The sequence below is a fragment of the Electrophorus electricus genome, chromosome 4 (genome assembly GCF_041902795.1).
Source record: "Electrophorus electricus isolate QZ-2024a chromosome 4, ASM4190279v1, whole genome shotgun sequence".
In the NCBI taxonomy this organism is placed as follows: Eukaryota; Metazoa; Chordata; class Actinopteri; order Gymnotiformes; family Gymnotidae; genus Electrophorus; species Electrophorus electricus.
Window position 1 is genome coordinate 730,314 of NC_137500.1, and position 19,681 is coordinate 749,994.

The 19,681-nt window shown below is 38.1% G+C and overlaps 2 long non-coding RNA genes across 3 annotated transcripts; both read left to right on the top strand.

Moving 5' to 3' along the window:
• The first annotated feature begins 727 nt into the window (after positions 1-727).
• On the top strand, positions 728-11,130 carry LOC113583850 (uncharacterized). Of its 2 annotated transcripts, none has more exons than XR_014123009.1 (6): positions 728-864; positions 2,421-2,486; positions 3,103-3,469; positions 4,392-4,450; positions 4,979-5,140; positions 5,475-11,130. It is a non-coding gene; the product is annotated as an uncharacterized LOC113583850 (long non-coding RNA). The 2 variants fall into 2 exon arrangements; XR_014123010.1 differs by having other exon boundaries at positions 2,421-2,478.
• Positions 11,131-16,587: 5,457 nt separating this feature from the next.
• Positions 16,588-19,660, top strand: LOC113583855 (uncharacterized). The gene is made up of 3 exons (XR_003411351.3): positions 16,588-18,592; positions 18,948-19,012; positions 19,280-19,660. It is a non-coding gene; the product is annotated as an uncharacterized LOC113583855 (long non-coding RNA).
• Positions 19,661-19,681: the final 21 nt, after the last annotated feature.

The window sequence follows — 19,681 nt, forward strand, 5'->3', positions numbered from 1 at the left end:
TCTTTGTGCCATGGATTCTCTAATACGCGTGTGTCTATCATATCTTTGTTTACAAACTTTGAAAGGGTTCATTATTCATTTGGCGTGTCAAGGTTATAAACTGCAGTCGCTGGTCGAGGTAAGATACTTCGGTTAGTAAATGTAGTTATTAAGCCATAGTACAAATTATGTGAACAGTTTTATAGCGCATAGTCTGGGGCAGATTTTGTGTACGTTCGTGCTTCTTCGCAGTTAAGTCTAATCGTCTAATAAGCGCTTCAGCACTCGCAAAGGATATTTTAACTACGCTATTTGCGGTGTTAATTCACCAGAAAGGGAGAGTCCTAATTGCATTTGGAAATACACACACACACAGTGTGTGTAAATAAATTTGTATTTATTTATTCCCCTTGTTCTCCTTAAGACTTGTATATTAAATTAACAGTTGTGATATAAAAAGTAATTTACATTTATATTAGTTTGACAGTATTCAACCTTATATATTTAAAGAACTCACAGTGATACAACCTGAAGCTACAACAGAGACGAGTGAGATGTATTAAGGACAAATCCAAATTCAGGGTCGGTAGAAGGGTCCGGAGTAGAAAATCCAGGGATGTGGGAACAAATAACAACAAGAATGCACGACTACAAAAAGAAAGTAAAACACGAAAACCGAACGGGAAAGGATAGCCGAGAGAAAAACACGAACTGGCTAAAACGGAAACAGGCAACGATGTAAGACATGGAGCACAGGCTGTATGAACGCAACATAGACTACATACAGACACGGGGCTACATACACAAGCGCTAACGAGAGGGAAACGCGCAGATAAGGAGTGGACAAGGTGACCGAGACGGCAGGGACGGGCCGTCCCTGACTAAGTAATGATTTATCCCTACGATCATAATCCGCTTTACTCGTTGATTTCAGTTTCGTTTTCACCGATATGGAAGCTCCTCCATACCCTCATCCAGTCACAGACGCTGTGCGTCAGTATGGATGTTAATGTAACACAGACGAGTCCTGCTCAGCTGCTGTGATACTGCTGACCATGTCGTTAATTATAGAACAGCCTGCACTGAGTGCAGACAGTGTCCCTTTCAGTTTTAGTTTTACTCCGTAACCGGGTATTCGGAGTAAATTACATCTAATTGGAGTTTGCAGTGTGAACTGTCATGGTTGGTCCCTCCCAGCTTCCCTGGTCCATGGTCTTGTGTGTTTTGGTTCCATTCTGTAGTTTGGTTTTCCACATCTGTCCCTCGTTTATAGTCTTGTTAAGTTCATGTATTTAAGACATCTTGTTATAGCCTGCTTCCCCTGTTTACCTTGTGCTTTTTGGTTCGTAATCTCCGTATTGGTAAACTGACCCTGGACTACCCCAACGACTACGACTCTGGATTTGCCCATAATAAATCTCGCCCTTCACACATGCATCCGCCTCCGTACCGCTCACGGTTACAAGCAGCTCATACTTGAAGTGGATAGTGTATAGCCGAAGTGTGAAACCTGGGATGAGACAATTGTCTCTGGTAACGAAAAGTAGCCTAGTAACAGAACGCCAAACTGCTAGGACAACACATTGGGTCATCCAGCAGGAGGGCCAGAACCACGTACAGCGCCTGCCCCGGTCCCAGTCACCCGTTTTCTGATCATACTCACCTGTTCCCTGTTTCCTTGTCTTTATTTAAGCCCACAGGTTCTTGAAGTCGGCGCTGCACGTTAGCGGACTTTACATTTACATTTACGGCATTTAGCGGACGTTCTTATCCAGCGCGACTTACAAAAGTGCTTTGTCATTTCCTCATAGAATATATCCAAGTACAGTGCAGTACAGACCTTAGAGCGACGCATTCGCGACTTTTGTTTTCTTTATCGCTGCGTTGCAGCTTTTTGGCCTAATTGAATAATGAAGAATAAAGACTCGTTCACCTTACCCTCGCCTCGCTACCACCATCACAGCTGCCCATCCTTTGTCAACGGCGCAGCTTCTCTCAGTATTCTGCCTGCGCTCCTCCAAATGCTGTTTTGAGCAGTGGTAGCTCAGTGGTTAAGGAACTTGACTTGTTATCAGAAGGTTGCTGGTTCAAGTCCCACTGTTGGGCCCTTTAACCCTCTAGTTGTACTCAGTCATAGTTGCATGTTGCTTTTGATGAAAACGTCAGCTAAATAATGTAAAACACTGATCACTCATGTCTTGCTCTGTCTCAAACTTAGACTTTATATATATATATATATATATACAGTCTAAGGGGATGAAATTGAATGTAAACAATGTAAATGCAATTCAAATAATGTGCTGAACTGTTTGAGTTACAAATTCAATAGTAAATTATTAATGCTTTAATAGTAATAGTCAATAGCAAATTATTAATATTATAATAGTAATCGTCAATAGTAATTATTAATGGTAGTTTTCTTCCTCTTAACCTTACCATAGAATCACATGGTCCTGCACTGCTGATCATGAACACCTTACATCATGTGTGCTTCATCTGGTGTGTAGGTGAGTTCTTCTTCTATCACACTTACACATTAATACAGTCGTTAATACGATTAATAACGGTCTTCTCATCTGCCCCTTATTATAGATGTGGAAGCGTTCCGTGTTAAATTGCATTATATTTTACTAGCTAGTTATATTTCTTTGAACAAATATAAATTTGTGTGGGTTAGGAAACCTCAGATAGCAACAATACATTTCATTGCTAGACAGCTATTTACTGATTGATAAAGGTCATGTGATAAATTTGATCCATCAACATGTAAAGCAACAAGAGAGGTGCATTAATAAAGCATTTACAAAGACACATGTCTCAGAGTCCCAGAGTCTTTCCAAATATTAGGTCCTTTAACCCTCTGACATCAACCACAGCTTGTAACCGTTTTGTATTACGTATTAGCAAAATTAGAGTAACATCAAAAAGACACTAAAGAGCATCTGTCCTCCTGAGGTCTGGACTGGGATGTACACGTTTTTAATTTCTCCTCAGAGGTTTTGCCAAGTGTTTTAAGTGTAATAGTAAATGTGATGTCATTGACTTTATTGTCATGTAATATTTTATTCCCAGTGTCCTTCTTTGCGGATCTAGGCTCTCATGAGGGTATTTCTTCCTTCCCAGGCTCTCTCGCTGCACAATCACACATCTTCATGTCTGCCCGAGTAGGTTCCTCAGCTGTCCTGCCCTGTGACTCGCGAAATGTTCCCAGCATACCTTTATCCATCCCAACACCACACGTTGAGTGGTGCACCATTACAGAGACTGTGTTTGATGCGAAAGGGTGAGGAGTCGTACCAGGGTGAAGGATATGTGAACCGCGTGAACGTTCCTGGGGACATGTTGCTCAAGGGGAACTGTTCCTTGGTGATGAAGGAACTCAGACATGACGATGCAGGGGTCTATGAAAGCTACCTGCTGGTGAAACGCCCAAAGAGAGCACTCCACTCTGAGAGAGTTTTCATCCAGAGAATCGAACTCTCAGTTAACGGTAAGATGATGAGGCACTGGAATGAATAGATTATGTAAAAGAAATACATGCTTTTTTTGAACTAGCATATAAAATAATCCATTCTTTATTTGAACTTGATATTGTAACGTGGGAGGTGAGGAAGGATGACTTGACACGCACAGTAGGGCAGTTGAAGCACAGCATACGCTGGGTTAAACACCGGCGAAGGACAAATACTAAACACAATGTACACTGGGTTAAACACTGACGAAGGATAAACACTAACGAAGGACAAACACACAGAGTACACCGGGTTAAACACAGCATACACTGGGTTAAACACACATAAAGGACAATAAAGAATAAATCATTGCTATAGGCTGCCTGACCTGGTGATGAGGGTGTCTCCAGTGTTCTAGATGTCTGTAAAGGCATAGCATGTTGGATTTGAGACATACATGCGTGCATACAGCTGTAATTTTGGTAGTACAGGAAAGCAGGTTTGGAGGCCCACAATATTGGAGTGTAAAACACTGTGTGCCTCTGTACTGATTGTAGTGAGAAATTCTATCATTTAATTTTTTAGCTAGACTGAATGTGTGTGGAATTAACGGTAAGATATATATGCTGTTTGTTTGCTTGACCACTGTTCTTTTACACTGTCAGGGACTTTCATATTGTGCTGCCTTCAGAACATTTCAACTGATCATAAGTCTGTTTCTCTTGGTGAAAACACCACCTTGCACTGCAACATCACAGCTGATTACGAAATATCTTGGTATGGGCAGAGCTCGGACGAACTGAGGTTGCTGATATCTGCTGGTAGAACAAACCTAGACAAACAATTTTCCCTCAGTTATAATGTGGATAGGGACCACTTCGATACAACTGACAGCAATGGTTCAGTCACTCTAGTGATTATTAATGTGACGGAGAATGATCTGGGGCTGTATTACTGCAGGGGCCGAGACTACAGATCGCTCTTGAAGTTTGGGAGAACCATCAGATTGGCCATTACAGGTTAGTGCCAATACATCATATTTTATTCTTATATTACACTCACTCACCTTTAAATTTTAAATGTCTGTATATGGCAGTAGGTGTGTGGTTAGTTGCAGAGTACCAACTGAGTTACTGGGATTTTTAAATGTCAGCATCATTTCTGCATTGAGTGGTTTGGCACCACTAAAATATGTCCAGAACAGATATCTGTATCAGTGGATTCATATTTGCAAATTGAAAACATGTCATTTTAAAATCCACTTTATGTGCTTTGTGTATATATATATATATATATATATATATATATATATATATATATATATATATATATATATATATATATATATATATGGTCATTTAACTGCAATGGAACTAAAAGTGAAACCATAAGTACTCCAGGCTGTGTCTTACTTCTCGGAAATTCCCCATTTAGACTGAAATGTAAAGGGTTCCTATGAATGTGACCTGTGGTTGACAACAAAACGTGTGTAATTTACCTTTGAATCATACAGAACAGGTCCTGACAACCCCATGTTACTGTTTCAGATGACGGGTATCACGGACATAACACAGCTCATTTCTGCCATGACTCTATTCTGCATTCTGCAAGGCCCTGCTGGATTACACTTTTGATCCTAGTGTGTGTGTGTTTGGTCTCTGTCCCGTTGAACATCATCTGCATATGTGTGTTATGTTGCAGGGTGCAAGGTGAGGATTACCTACACAGCTGTCATCTCTACTTTGGTTCTTTGTGTAATACTGTGACAGAGCTACACTCACCACCCACTGCATGAGAAGCATCTGCCTTGTATCAACAGTTACGAGCTTAGTACTTATTATATTCCTACCACTGATAAAACTCTAGGGCATGTCTTCAAGGATCTATATGCTTTCTTTTAAATTGGAAAGCATACCTACATTTTCTTTTAGGTCTGCCAATGTTTATATCAATGTAAATATTAAAAAATGAATTAGAATCTTTTCCTCAGTATATTTTAATGTTTGGAATATGGGTGTGGGATTAAATTCACTTCTCTTTCAGGAAAGCCAATGTCATCATCAACACACACCTGCTGTTATAACTCCAGAGAGCCCACTGAGAAGGTACCAGAAACACTCTTAATTAAATGGGAAGACATCAAGTACATTTAGGAAAATAACAAAGGATTTGTTTCCACCCTGAATATTAATTAAATGCTAAACACTGGTTATATTGCATATTGCAACACATCTCTCCAAATGCAAAGGTGTATCTTTCACTGTAGGGTTTTGTGTCCTCTTAAACACAATACATTTTTTGCATGCACAGAATTTATAACCTATTGAAAACTATAACTACATAGTCGTGCATTATGTGTTTGCAATGAACTGTAGTAGTTACTTTCTCCAGGAAGAGGTTCTGCAGTATGCCAGGTTTGGACATCACATAGTGACCAGTGAAGCTGAAGGAAACACAGTGCATGCGTTGGACACTGTGACATATGCAAGGGTCATGACCTGACCCAGCAAACCTCCACCACCATGAGGCTTCAACAACCAGCACAACCAGCACAGCCAGCACTCAGGCAGTGCTGAAACTAAGAGTGTCCAACTGATAGTTAAAACCATACATCCACTCTGCTCTATCCACTGTACAGGTTTTCTTTTTTGAAAGCTTTTACAGAGCAGATGTGAATGTCTCATATATAGATGAATACAAAAACATTAGTACTCCATACCATATTAATTAATTTAAATGGAAGCCAATAATGTGTTACTCTCCTTGCTGCCGTGGTCCAGTTCAGATTTTGTGTCTGATTGATCATTGCTTACTCCGCCTTGTTACTGACTCCGCCTTGTTACTGATTCCGCCTTGTTACTGACTCCTGCTTTCCCTTGATTGAGCCGCTGTGCCTTATAAATATGCAGCAGACCTCTGGGCTGCACATTATTCAGGCTTATACCATGTTTTTGCGCTCCTCTGTTTGTATGTATGTGCTCTTATCTTTGATCTCTCTGTTCATTCTGCTTGGCTTGTATGTACTCTTGTGGTGTTAGCATGTCTCCTATCAGTTGTTATGAGCACTGTGTGTGTTAGATGTTAGTAATGTTTGTTAGCCTCCTCCATTGTAAGGATGGCTAAAGTGGCTAATTGGTGAACTGTTTAGAGTACAAATGAGTTTGTTTATACAATCTGTTGCAATATGCACAACATATTGATCGATAAAAGAAAAACACTTAATATTCAGTGTGAAAGTCAATACACTAAAGTGTCCCTCTATTGTGGTGAGAGCCATATAGAGTCCCTCTATTGTGGTGACTGGCCAGGTGTGGCCACTGAACCTGACAACGGCACTAACACAACTAGGACTCATATGGGTTTTTATACATATATGTTTGTATATCATTGCTATCAGACAAAAACCTTTTGTACAAAATTGCCATACTAATAGTGATTTGTCATGAAAAATATTTTAAAATCTAAACCTTGGTTTAATTTGCAGCTTTGAAACAGCTTGTCATGGCTTACCTTTCAAGTATTCTTTTAAAAGCCTAGCTTAAGCTATGTGATTTTTAGCCCAATTTGAACCACAATTTTACCTTTCCAACAAATTTTTCTACAGTTGTGGCCAAAGGTTTTAAGATTAGCACAAAAATTGGTTTTCACAAAGTTGCTGCTTCAGTTTCTATGGTGGCAATTTGCATTAACTCGATTGTGAAGAGTAGTCAAATTAATTGCAAATAATTGCAATGTCATTGCTTGCCATGAAAATTAATTTACTTTTTTTTTTACTGCATTCCAGCCACTGCATTTCAGATCTGACACAAGATGGCCTGCTAACATAATTTCAGTGATCTTTTCCTTAGCTCAGGAAAAAGGGTTAACAAGGATAAGGCAGCTGATATCACTCTGTCATGCTGATTAGAAGAGCAGACTGGTTGCAGAAGTTTTCTTCTGTTAACCATGGTTACCTCCAAGGAAACACATGCAGTCATCATTGCATTGCATCAAAAGGGCTTCACAGGCAAGGACATTGCTGCTTGTAAGATAGCACCTAAATCAACCATTTATTGAATCATCAAGAACTTCAAGGAGAGAGGTTTAATTGCAGTGAAGAAAGCTTCTTGGGGCACCCAAGAAAGTCAAGAAAGCGCCAGGACTGTCTGCTAAAGAGGATGCAGCTACAGGATCAGGTCACCACCAGTGCAGAACTTGCTCAGAAATGGCAGAAGGCAGATGTGAGTGCTTCTGCAAGCACAGTGTGGCGAAGGCTTTTGGAGGATGGCTTGGTGTCAAGAAGGGCAGCAAAAAAGCCACTTCTCTCCAAGAAGAACATCAAGGACAGACTGACATTCTGCTGGAAGTACAGGGGTTGGACTGCAGAGGACTGGGGTAAAATTATCTTATCTGATGAAGCCCCCTTCAGACTGTTTGGGATACCTGGACAAATGATGGTCCAGAGAAGAAAAGGTGAGAGCTACCATGAGTCCTGTGTCATGCCAGCAGTGAGGCATTTTGAGAACATTCATGTGTGGGGTTGCTTCTCATCCAAGTGAGTGAGCTTGCTCAAAATTTTGCCAGCACCACTGTCATGAATAAGGAATGGTATCAAAACAGCCTCCAATAGCAACTTCTTCCAACGATCCAGGAGCAATTTGGTGATGAACAATGTTTTTTCCAGCATGACGGAGCACCATGTCACAAGGCAAAAGCGATAACCAAGTGGCTCAGTGAACAAAACATTAAAATTTGGGTTCCTGGCCTGGAAACTCCCCAGATCTTAATCCCATTGAAAACCTGTGGTCAATCCTCAAAAAGAGGGTGGAGAAACAAAAACATAGAAACTCATCAACTCCAAGCACTGATTAGGCAAGAATGGGCTGCCATCAGTCAAGATGGCAGAAGCTGATCTCCAGCATGCCAAGGCGAATTGCAGAAGTCTTAAAAAAGAAGGGTCAACATTGTAAATATTGAGTCTTTGCATAAATTAGATGTATTTGTCAATAGAAAATTATGAAATGCTTATAATTGTACTTCACTATACCATATAAACACCTGACAAAAGGATATAAAAAAACTGAGGCAGTAACCTTTGTGAAAAACAAAATTTGTTCTCAAAATTAGATAATTGTAGATAATTTAAACAAACAGTGAAAATGTACTCCTTGAATGAAATAAAAATGATTTTAAAAATACAAAAAGTAAATTTATATAATGTTCACTACAACAGGAAAGAAAATGAAACAGAATTATACAGAAAAAAAACAACTTTTCTTATTCTAGCCAAGACATGTATAACTGCTTTATAGAAGTGGATTCCTTATGTCAAAAATTATGTCTAGGAGCGATGCTGCATTAACATCACCTTTCTCACTGGAATATGTCTCCTTAGTTGGATTGAGTGACAAAACAGTTTGCAAATTACCAACGGTGTTGCAGTGCAAAGTATCTTGCAAATGCATATAACATGTCTTAAGCCTTAGATGTTAAATATTGCAGTTAATTAAAATAGTAATCCATCTTTATTTAAAAAGTCTGCATTTAAAAAGAAAGAATACTGAATCATATTGAGCTCTGCTATCAGATATTTAACTACAATGTTGTTTGAATAAAACACAGAAAGCACAAGAAACATACAGAACAACAAAGAAATCCACCACTGGGTGTGTTGGAGGAAAGTCTATATGTTTTTATGCCTGCATCTTAGTTTTTGGTTTAATGCCACCCAAAATTTCTGGATCAGGGCGTCTATAATAAATCAGAAATGGTGCATTTCAGTTTTTATAATTCCATTTAACTATAATGACAAACAAGAATATGGCACCACCACTCTAGCAGAGCTGACTGAAAATGAATGGATTTAATAGTGGCAAAAAGGATTTTTAAATTTAGGTCTTGTCCATACTAATATTAATATTTTGCAAATGTTTTACTCTATTTTTTGGCCTCTCATGCACACACAAATGCTGTTTTAGTCACAGAAACAGATGTTTTAAAATGCCTTTGTGAAGAAGAAGATTTGTAAAAGCTCCAGTTTCCATGTATCTTTCTGAACATGTTAAACAGTGTTGAAAAACAGTGACATGACGTTACGAGTCCTGCATACCTACTACTGCTTTGTGTAATGAGCATGCAGATACAACTACAACAGTGGCTAGTATTTGACATATCATTGATGATATTTGTTGTAATGTTGAGAACACTGACAAACAGGAATAATAACAGCACAATTCATATGGTTTTAAAGACTCCATTTATTTCAACTCAAGAAGACCGCTATCAGGTAAAGCAAACAGGTGCAATTATGGAAAAAGAAAGACAATTGTAATTGTTTTACATTGTTGAAGGTGGCCAAGTGACTTCGTGGATAATTGCTCAGGTCATGATATATATATATGTAAAAGCAGTTTGGTTCCAAAGATTATATTTACCTATTTCATCCAACATGTTGGCAGGGGCATGACAAGTCAAAAGATTCTCGCACAGAGTTGAAGGATTTGTAGTCTTTGGTTCGTGTTACAGGGTATTGTGTTATAGGGTCATCTAATTTCTCATGTTGAATGGAGGAGGATGAATTCCTGGTTAATGGCTCTATATGTTTGGACATGCATATATTTAACAGTGATATTTTGTATGATTGGAAATGCTTTAAATGTTAAAATTTTATCTAGGACAAAATGTATGGGGGATATTAGGAACTTAGGGATAATTTAAGTTACCTGTAAATGGTCCAGTCCAAGGTCTGGGTTTATAGTATATATGTTGATTCTGGAAATAAAATTTCAGTCATGCCCTACATTTGCTGATTCACCAGGGCCTTGTCAGATAAACTGAACACTTTCTAAAAATGTATTTCTAAAATGTACAGTGTAGGAGTTTTGCATATATTTGGCCTCAGGAACGTCCCTCTTCAGTTCCAGCAGTAGTCTGCCAACACAGAGGGGATCCACTTTTCTTGGTTCCACTTTTCCATACTATACATAACGACAAGGACCATATTAAATTCATGTGAAAAATTTGGTAAATTTCACAGATATAGTTTCTCAAAATGACAGGTTTCACAAACTGTAGAAGACAAATGCTACATTTCATGACGTATATTAATTTAGCTAATAAGGTAAGCTTGCTTGCCATGCTAAGATAATAGCTTGTGTTAATGGATTGGTAAGCAAGGAACAGTGTTATGATTAATTCTCACTGAGATAAAATTGACATGAATTAGAGATGTCACCGATCCAATACCATGCATCGAGATTGGGTTGATATCTAAAAAAAATGCTGGATTGGTAATCTGTGAAAAAATATTGAATCCAGTCCGATACCGATCCAATACCATCACAAATCTAGTCTGAAAAGAGCACAGCTATGCATTGTAGCAATGCAAGCACATGTGATAACAGCCAGGTTAGTTTGAGCAGGTCACATGATAACTGTAGGGGTGTAATAATGCATCGTGACACGATTCATCACAATTTATAAATAAATTGTCTAAATATGGCGATGAGAATCATGGCGACGGACAATATCAGGTTCTGTTTATTTTGTAATCTAATGCTATCTAATATCTTGAACTTGACCTATGGTAAAGCTGTTACAATAGCTTATTTTCATACTGTAGTATGTTATAGTCTAATGTTCTTTTTAATTGTAGGGGAGTACAACTTCTTGTTTAATATTTTCAGAGTATTTTGTATTGTTTATGCTTCAAAAATTAAAAATGAATACTTACACTTGGTTATTTAATACATGATGAAACTATATTTTGTTTACAATTGTAAACTTCTGTTCCTAATTTCTTTTAAATGCAGGGGACTAAAGGCTATTTTTGTTAAAAAATGTAATACAATAATTTATTAATTTTTTTGCATTGTTTCTACACTTAAGAAATTGCTTTCAAATATTGTGACAAAATCGAATCATGAATCCAGTATCGTGAGTCAAACCGAATCATGAGCAGAGTGCATCATTACACCCCTAGATAACAATTTAGTCTGAGTATGTCACATGATAACAGCCAGGCTAGTTTAAGCACAGTTTATACACCACTGTAGAGTTTAACTGCAGCGTTTACTTCACATTGATGATTAAAACTGATTCTAATGCAAACATCCATCCACCCACACACGTGAATATTTCCATTGCTATCATTTTCATAACCTCCATTGGGTGTTCAGGTTAGGCCATCTAATGAGAGCATAATAGTGTTATAGTGCAAAATGGTGTTTTAGCACTTTAACAAACGATGGCATTTCCAGTTTGGAAAAAGGGAAGTTCATGTGCAAGGAAAGGAGAAATAGGAGCACAACCCTGACAGAAAGTGAGCTGGAGAGGAGAAATAATACCAAAAAGTAAAGTACTCTCCTTCTATAAATTCATGAAGTCAATTACTCTGTGGCTTATGTATATTCAAGAGGCACAAAAAAGCTGTTCTCCATTATTCTGCTGAGTTTTAAGATGGATTTGAAATGTAATTATCTTATTTAATAATAAGATGGAGAATAAGCTATCTACATAGATTCCAGATTTTTTATCTTTATTTTTATTTGCTAGAATGAGCAACCATCTTATAATCATTATTTAATTAAATTAGATTTTTACCGGCTTTAAGCAGAGGTCGAGAGAAGTACATGTAACCTGTACTGAGTCTCTGTGATTGTACAGGTAGCCTGTCTCTCTGTCTACTCACTTAGTGCCTGGTATGATGTCATTATGAAGACTAGAGGACACAAAAAACTATAGGACACAAAAACACAGGCCAAAACATTTTAACATGCTTTAATATGCCATGTTTGTAAATATCCCACTCACGAGTGTAAATGTGTTTGTGTTTGTAAATATCCCACTCTTGAATGTAAATGTGAAACTTGTGAGCACCGAGAGAATTTCATTTCATGCTCAAACTTGTCTGCTCACGTTCCTCATTATGTGCCATCTTCCGGAAAAGGTATTTCATAGTCAAAAACAAGGAACCATTAGCCAATAGCATGTAGCAATAGCTGAAATAAATATCCTGTCTGAAACTGTCAAAACCACCCCATGTCAAAACTTGCAAAAGGAAAATATACATGTCGAGGAAAGCGATCAAACCATTTGATATCGAAAAATGTTTCAGTGTGGCATTATGAAAGATTTCCACAATTCTTTTCTTTTTGTGCTCACAAGTTTCACAGTTACATTCACAAGTGGGATATTTACAAACGCAAAATGGTAAAAGGTGCATGTTTAGATTTTTTTACCCTGTGTTTTTGCACCCTCTAATTTTGGCATTAAAATCTCTCCATACCTAGTGTGTGTGTCACGGAACGCTCGCGTCCCGCGAGTCACGTGGTTTGGCCAGCCACGTGCAGTAGGAGGACTTTCTTTTCTGCACACACCTGTACACACCTGCACACACCTGTACACACCTGTACTTCGTTTTGTCTGTGTGTATTTAAACTCACGTCAGGGTGTGCGGCACCGTTTGTCTTTGTAGATGTAATGTCTAAATGTAACGTGTTTATGTTAGATGTATCCTTGTGTATTGTGTTCGTTTAACGTCAGTCGTTTCTTGTTCATGTTTATCGTTTGTAATACGTGAGAGTGCCGCTGTCGTTTATGTTATTAAATGTTCGTCCCTGTCGAGGAAGTCTGTGCGTCCTGCCTCGCGCCCTGCGGCACTCGGGCCACCACGCGTTTCAGTGTGTGGCTTTTGTTATGCATATAACAGTGATTTAACACTGGAAATTCACAAGAAGAACACTTCTAAGGTCAACATTAAGTTGATATGGGATTAGTTTTATTCAGTATGAGGAATAAAATGCAGACAAACTAGTATAATGTTCAGGAGTGAGCGCATGAGGCAGCCCTGCTGAGTAGTCAGACAAAGAGTGGGGGTGTGTGTGTGTGTGTTGAGGGTGAGTGCAATACAGCTGAACCAAGAAGGTAATGAGGCAATAAATATCATCTTACTGTAAGTCAATGGAAGAAAAATTGTAAACAGTTTTTTTTCTATAATTATTATATGTTTCATTTATGTAGCTCCTTTCACAAAACACAAGGTCACTTTACAAAACTCTATAGCTACTGGGTCTGGACCTTTTTTTGTTATTCCAGTATTCCACATTTCAGTGTAATTCCCAGTAACAGTCCTTTACTCTTGTTGTGAGTGACTGAACAGACTCTAAGGTGGTGAGGTCTCTTGCATTCCAAAAGACTCTCCTCAGATGTTGTCAAATGTCACACCTGGTCAGTACCCAGACAGCTCCACATTCCATGTGAGAGATACCGACTCCTTGTTCCCATTTGTTTGTTATTCTGCTCACCTCACTGCCACTGTGTGATGCAGTCTAATAGTGCTAGTGCTTTAAATTTTGTCTGAACACAAGCAGAAGGGTAAGTATGAAAGGAGAAAAAACTGTATGATCTTTGGAAAAGGGCAGGTCACTGTAGCATCGTCTTGGGAGAAGGAGAACAATCCAACAGTAAAAGAAGTGTAACATTTCTGACAAAAGTAGAGTTATATCCGAGAAAGGTTCTAGATTACTTTGTTCTTAGGTGAAAAACAACAAACAACACAACAACAACAACAACACAAAAGAGAGACAATCCGAAGAATCAACCGACTGACATAAATGCGGCTTTTTGCTCTCCTAGTGCTCCTATTTCAAAGGTTTAGTATACTAATGTTATTTTCTAACTCTGTAATTGTTTTCTTATAATAATAAAATATTACAATAATAGTAGTACAAAATTTAGCATAGTCGTTTTACCTCAAAGGAGCTGCTTATATTCAGGTTGATATTCACTCACCTTTTGCAGGTAAATTTTCAGATAAAATCTCTTCAGGGGGTTCTTTGGAATAATAGAAAAATAGAAAGAAAATCTTTAAAACATCTTATTTTAGCATCATCACAGATATACCAGGTCTGAGAAACACTAACATAGCCAAACACTAACATGGTTTTTGCACATCTCCACTCATAATTTTCTGATATTTTAAGTATTTCTGCTGAGCTCCTTACCATCAACTGAGAGTTCGACTCTCTGGATGAAAACTCTCTCAGAGCGGAGTGCTCTCTTTGAGTGTTTCACCAGCAAGTAGCTTTCATACACCCCTGCATCGTCATGTCTGAGCTCCATCATCACCAAGGAACAGTTCCCCTTGCGCAACATGTCCTCAGGAACATCCACGCGGTTCACATATAAATACTGTACTGTACTAGGATGTGTTCTATGAGGAAATGACAAAGCACTTTTGTAAGTCGCCCTGGATAAGAGCGTCTGCTAAATGCCGTAAATGTAAATGTAAACATAAATGTAAATGATGTGGCCTTAATTTTTCTTTACTGGTTCATACATTATTTGTGGTATACACACAAAAATATCATTATGAACTGAAAGGATAAAAATGTGACATTACAAATGGTTTCTCTTATCTAATACGTGTAATGTATAGGATCATTTCTACTAAATGTAGTATAAATTAAAAACAAGGGATCTGAAAGTTTGACTGCACATCAAAAATCAGAACTCATAAGGGAGTTGAAAGTGCAGGTGTGAAAGTGCAGGTCTAAAGTTCCAGCTGTGCAGTTGAACAGCTGGACACATCTGGACACATTTCTTCTCACTTGGCTCTTATGTTCCATCTTCTATTTATTTTTATTCACTAGTTTGGTGTCTAATTTCTTTTAGCAGTCACAAAGTGATCAATTATCAGTCCATTTCTATTAGCAGTCAGATTCTTTGTATGTGTAACATACTTGGTGAAATAAAATGATTTGAACTCTCTAGTATTTATGTTGAACGTTTTGGCGTCTTCTGGTTCTTTCCTGTTAGTATTAGGTAGGGAGTTGGAGAAGCTGTTGAATATCGCTTTCTTCTGGTTTATTAGACCAGTTAGAAGAGACATTTTCCTTTGTTCAGATCTGTCATTTTGTGTAATATTTTGGAATGAAGCCGACCATGAAGCTTTACTTCCTGGGGTATATATTTTCTATGACACACTTTTAGAATGACTGTCATTAATTTTTCAACTTGTCTTCGATCTTTTACCCACAGGTTATAACCCACCATGACATGAGCCATTTTTAGCTGCTTTGTGCATAAACAGGATGTGAGGGCTCGGGGCAGAATGCAGACCAGGTAACACCTCTGCAGAGACAGCAGTCTGTACATAAATCTGACCTTCTCCTCTAAGTCACACCACAACTGCAGGGGACATGGCCAAGCTATCGGTGGTTATGCTACAGCTTTTGTTTGGTGAGTACAAGCAGAGTGCTGGATAAAAGAAAAGCAATGAATAATTGTTATTGATCACTCCATCCATGAAAGACTGAATGGTGTTCAGTTCTGTTCAGGTGTTTGTACATGCATTCACTTCAAATACATACTCTACCAATGACATACAGGAAGCAATGTGGAATAATCGTTATATAAAACTTTTCCTTTTAGTTAGTAAAAAATCTCATGAGACTAAGGGCTTTATGTAATACACATCAAACATTGCAATTTATGAAAATAAATTTAAGTAATGAAAAAAAAAAAAACTACAATACCACAAAACAAAATTGAATTTAATTAGGACTTAATGTAATATTTTTGACATTTTTAAAAGCAGAAGCAGATCTAGTCTATACATGCCAGTAATTTCCAATTTCAGGAGCTTGAACGTTTGGTTTGAATATCTTGATTGGTTTGAATATTCTGATGGAGCAGTACACAAGTATGTAACTAGTATACTATGGAATAGTTAAATAAAAGTTAAATAAGGTCTCTATTCCCTGCATTCCCTGTTACCTGTCTTATAAAACAAAGGTTAAAAGTCAAAGGACACACTGCAACTCTGTAATGTAGTGCTAAACAGTACCCACTATAGTGGCAAATTATCATATGTTAAAAAAGTGTAGCCTACTTTTAAAAAGGATTCCTGTGGAATGCTTTTTACTGAGTGTAGATCTATAAGATCAGAGCTGGTGAACACTCGGGTATTTGTGTTGATTGATTAGCTTTACTAAGTTATGTTGACTGATTAGCAAACAGCAGCAACCAAATTCATCATCCATGAACATCACATAGAGAAAACTGCTATTTTACTTCATTTATAATATTTTACTTTATTTATAGATGTATTTCATTTTTATTCATTATCTATTATTTATATCAATTTATATATTTGTTAATAGCTTTTCAGGTTTTTTTTAAAAAGTTCATTTTAAGAAAAGTGAAATATATGTCCTAGCTGATGCTGAATATGCTAGAAATCCTGATCTAAATGCAGGGTTTCATAACAGCACAGTCATGCTCTTCTCCTGGACGTAGTGAGACATTCCTTTACTCGTGAGTTTAGCAAGACTGAAGACGGAGCTGAACGTGGCTGTGAAGATGAGTGAGAGAATAGAGCCATGTGTTCTCTGGTTGGTTTGATTATACAGAGATTCACCTGCTTCCCTACTGTAGTGAGGCACAGTGGGTTGTGTCCTGTTTGGTTGGGCTGAAGACATGAACCTGTTTTGCTTACTGTTCTCCTCTTTTGCAGGTACCTTCATTTCATGCCTCCATCAGACACCTTCAGTTCGTCTCAAATCTGTCCAGCCTGGAGAAAATGTCACCCTGCACTGTGACATTGTCCTTAAATATGGAGTATCGTGGTATCATCAGAGCTCAGAGGACATAAAGATGTTGATAAATACTGAAAGAGGGAAACTAGATAAACAATTTTTCCTCAGTTACAGTCTGGAACAGGACCATTATGATATAGCTGAAAACAATGCCTCAGTCAGTCTAGTGATCACTGGGGTAAGAGAGACAGATTTAGGGCTGTATTTCTGTGGCGGATGAAACAACATGACATTCATGTGGTTTGGGAAGGTCATCAGGCTAATCTTCTCAGGTTGGTGTTGATATTTTATTCAGTGTGTAGGCTGTTATTTTTCTTTGTGTGTAGGTTCTAGGGCTCACATACTTCCCAGCGAACTCATGCTCATCACACACACACACACACACACACACACACACACACACACACACACACACACACACACACACACACACACACTTTGAGCTCTTAACTCTCCACACATCACAACACTGGCAGCTGCTAACAAGTACCATTTTGCAGTGACACTTTGAAACACTGCACTTTGCATTTTTTCACAACAAGCAAATTTCTAACTATATAGCAATATGCACAATACACACATGCAACCTCATAACTATTTAACTCTGAACATGTGTAATAAATAACTCATTATGTAACTCATTAGTCATTGTCTTCATTGTTTGTCTAGTTTTGTATCACATTTTCTTACTGGTGTATGGAGGATATGCAAAGTAAGAATTTCATTCTTACTGTGAATTTTCATTAACAGTAAATTCTTGGACGTGAACTTACTCATCGGCTTGATAGAGAAGACTGTTTGAGGAACACGATGAAGGCACTGGGGAAGAGTAGGCAGCGCTTTATCACCCTGCCTGTCTACTACACAGCAGCCCACTTTTGTACCTGTTAGTTTTCCTCATTTAACAAAAGCAAATCTGTAGATTTTTACAGATCTGGTCACAACTGAACTCCATTTCCTCATCTCTCATCTTTGAAATGTCATCTTCAGTATTTCTTTGAACTGTGGGCCTAGTCTACTTTTGTAGATATAGGTGTTCAGATAAATGTCTACATTCTATATTCAGGCTGTATTCACTTACAATGAATTTCAGTAGACTGTTTTCCTCAGAAACAGGGTGTGGTTGTGGTTGTGTTTACTGATAAAAGCCCTTATAAAGGACTTTTATATACTGCTGAAATCACCTTCCTGTGGAAAAAAAGCATTCTGTAGTAGTGTCTGGGTTAGTTGAAAATATAGGTACAAAATAACCCTATTTGTTCTTAAATTAGGTCCTTCAGCTGTTTGACCTGAGACTTGGTGTGCTATATGTTTGATGTGGTAACCGAACATCATTTTTTTGTTCCTGTGTTCACATCCTCTTGTGCTTAATCATGCCGCCATCAGACACTGATTCACCTCATTTTTTATAATTCTGCCTTTCAGAGACTGGAATTCACAATACTACGGGTGTATCAGAGCCCTCACATCCTGAGCCCTCTGCAGAACCAGGGCTCTGCTGGACTAAACTTCTAATTCTAACCTGTGTGGTCTCTGTCCTGATGAACATTGCCTGTGTGTGTGTGCTCTGTTGCAGGGTACAAGGTGAGGATTTCCTGTTTAAAGATCCACACACACCCAATTCAGAATGTCAAACAAGTCAGAATGACTCAACCCGTTCAGAATCACTCCACAGATAACCCTAACCCTCTGTCTCCTGTAGTTTGCGCTCTTGGTTCACACTCTCAGCCTCTGGTGTAGGGGGAGGTTATAGATTAGCACTATGAATGATGAATGCAAATCTTTTAACCTGTTCATAAAATTTGTAATAAAGAAAAAAGCATACACTGAAAAATTTGTAGAGATTAATTAATCAGATGGTTTAAAAACTAAATGTATTATTTAAAAGAAAATTTTTGCTTTTCTGAGTTTTAAACCAGACATGCATGTTCTCTGTCAGGTATTGCAGGATCCACACACGCATGCAGCTGTAACAGCACCAGTACTGAGGAGTCAGTTCAGAAGGTACTGCTCACATGGTACTGGTCAGAAGGAAACTCACCTGAACAGCACAGCTAACAATCCACTGTAACCAAGTCTGTTTGTGTCCAGGTAGAATTAGTACTGGACATATAATTCAACACTGGGAGGTTTGCTGTATTATTGACAACAAATCAGATAAAATTCTTGAAAGTATTATATGTTATGATATCATTATAATGAAATGTAGTTTTAATATACACACATTGTGTTGTCAAGTGAACAGTGCTGTCCCGCCGTCTCTCTTTTCAGGAACCAGCTGTGCACTATGCCACCCTAGTACATGATGCACTGGTCCAAGACGTGGTTAAACTGCACACTGCACCTGCTTTGGACAGTGTCACTTATGCAAAGGTCACAAAAGGTCACATCAGTGCCCCAGTATGAGGTGTCGCAGGTGTATGGTTAACTAAACCCTGAGCAGGTACCTGGTTAACTAACTGGACTGCTGAAGTAACCAGCAGAATACCATGTAGACAATTTATAAAAATATAAAGTTAAAACTACATTAATTAATTTTTAGTTAGAAAAAAATGTTAGATAAAAAAATAATTTTCCTTCTTATATGTGTAAAAGTTTTAGTTTGATCATTAGTGTCACAGTACCCCTGCTGGTAGATAAAGGACGTTTAAAGACTTTCATTGCTGACAGAAA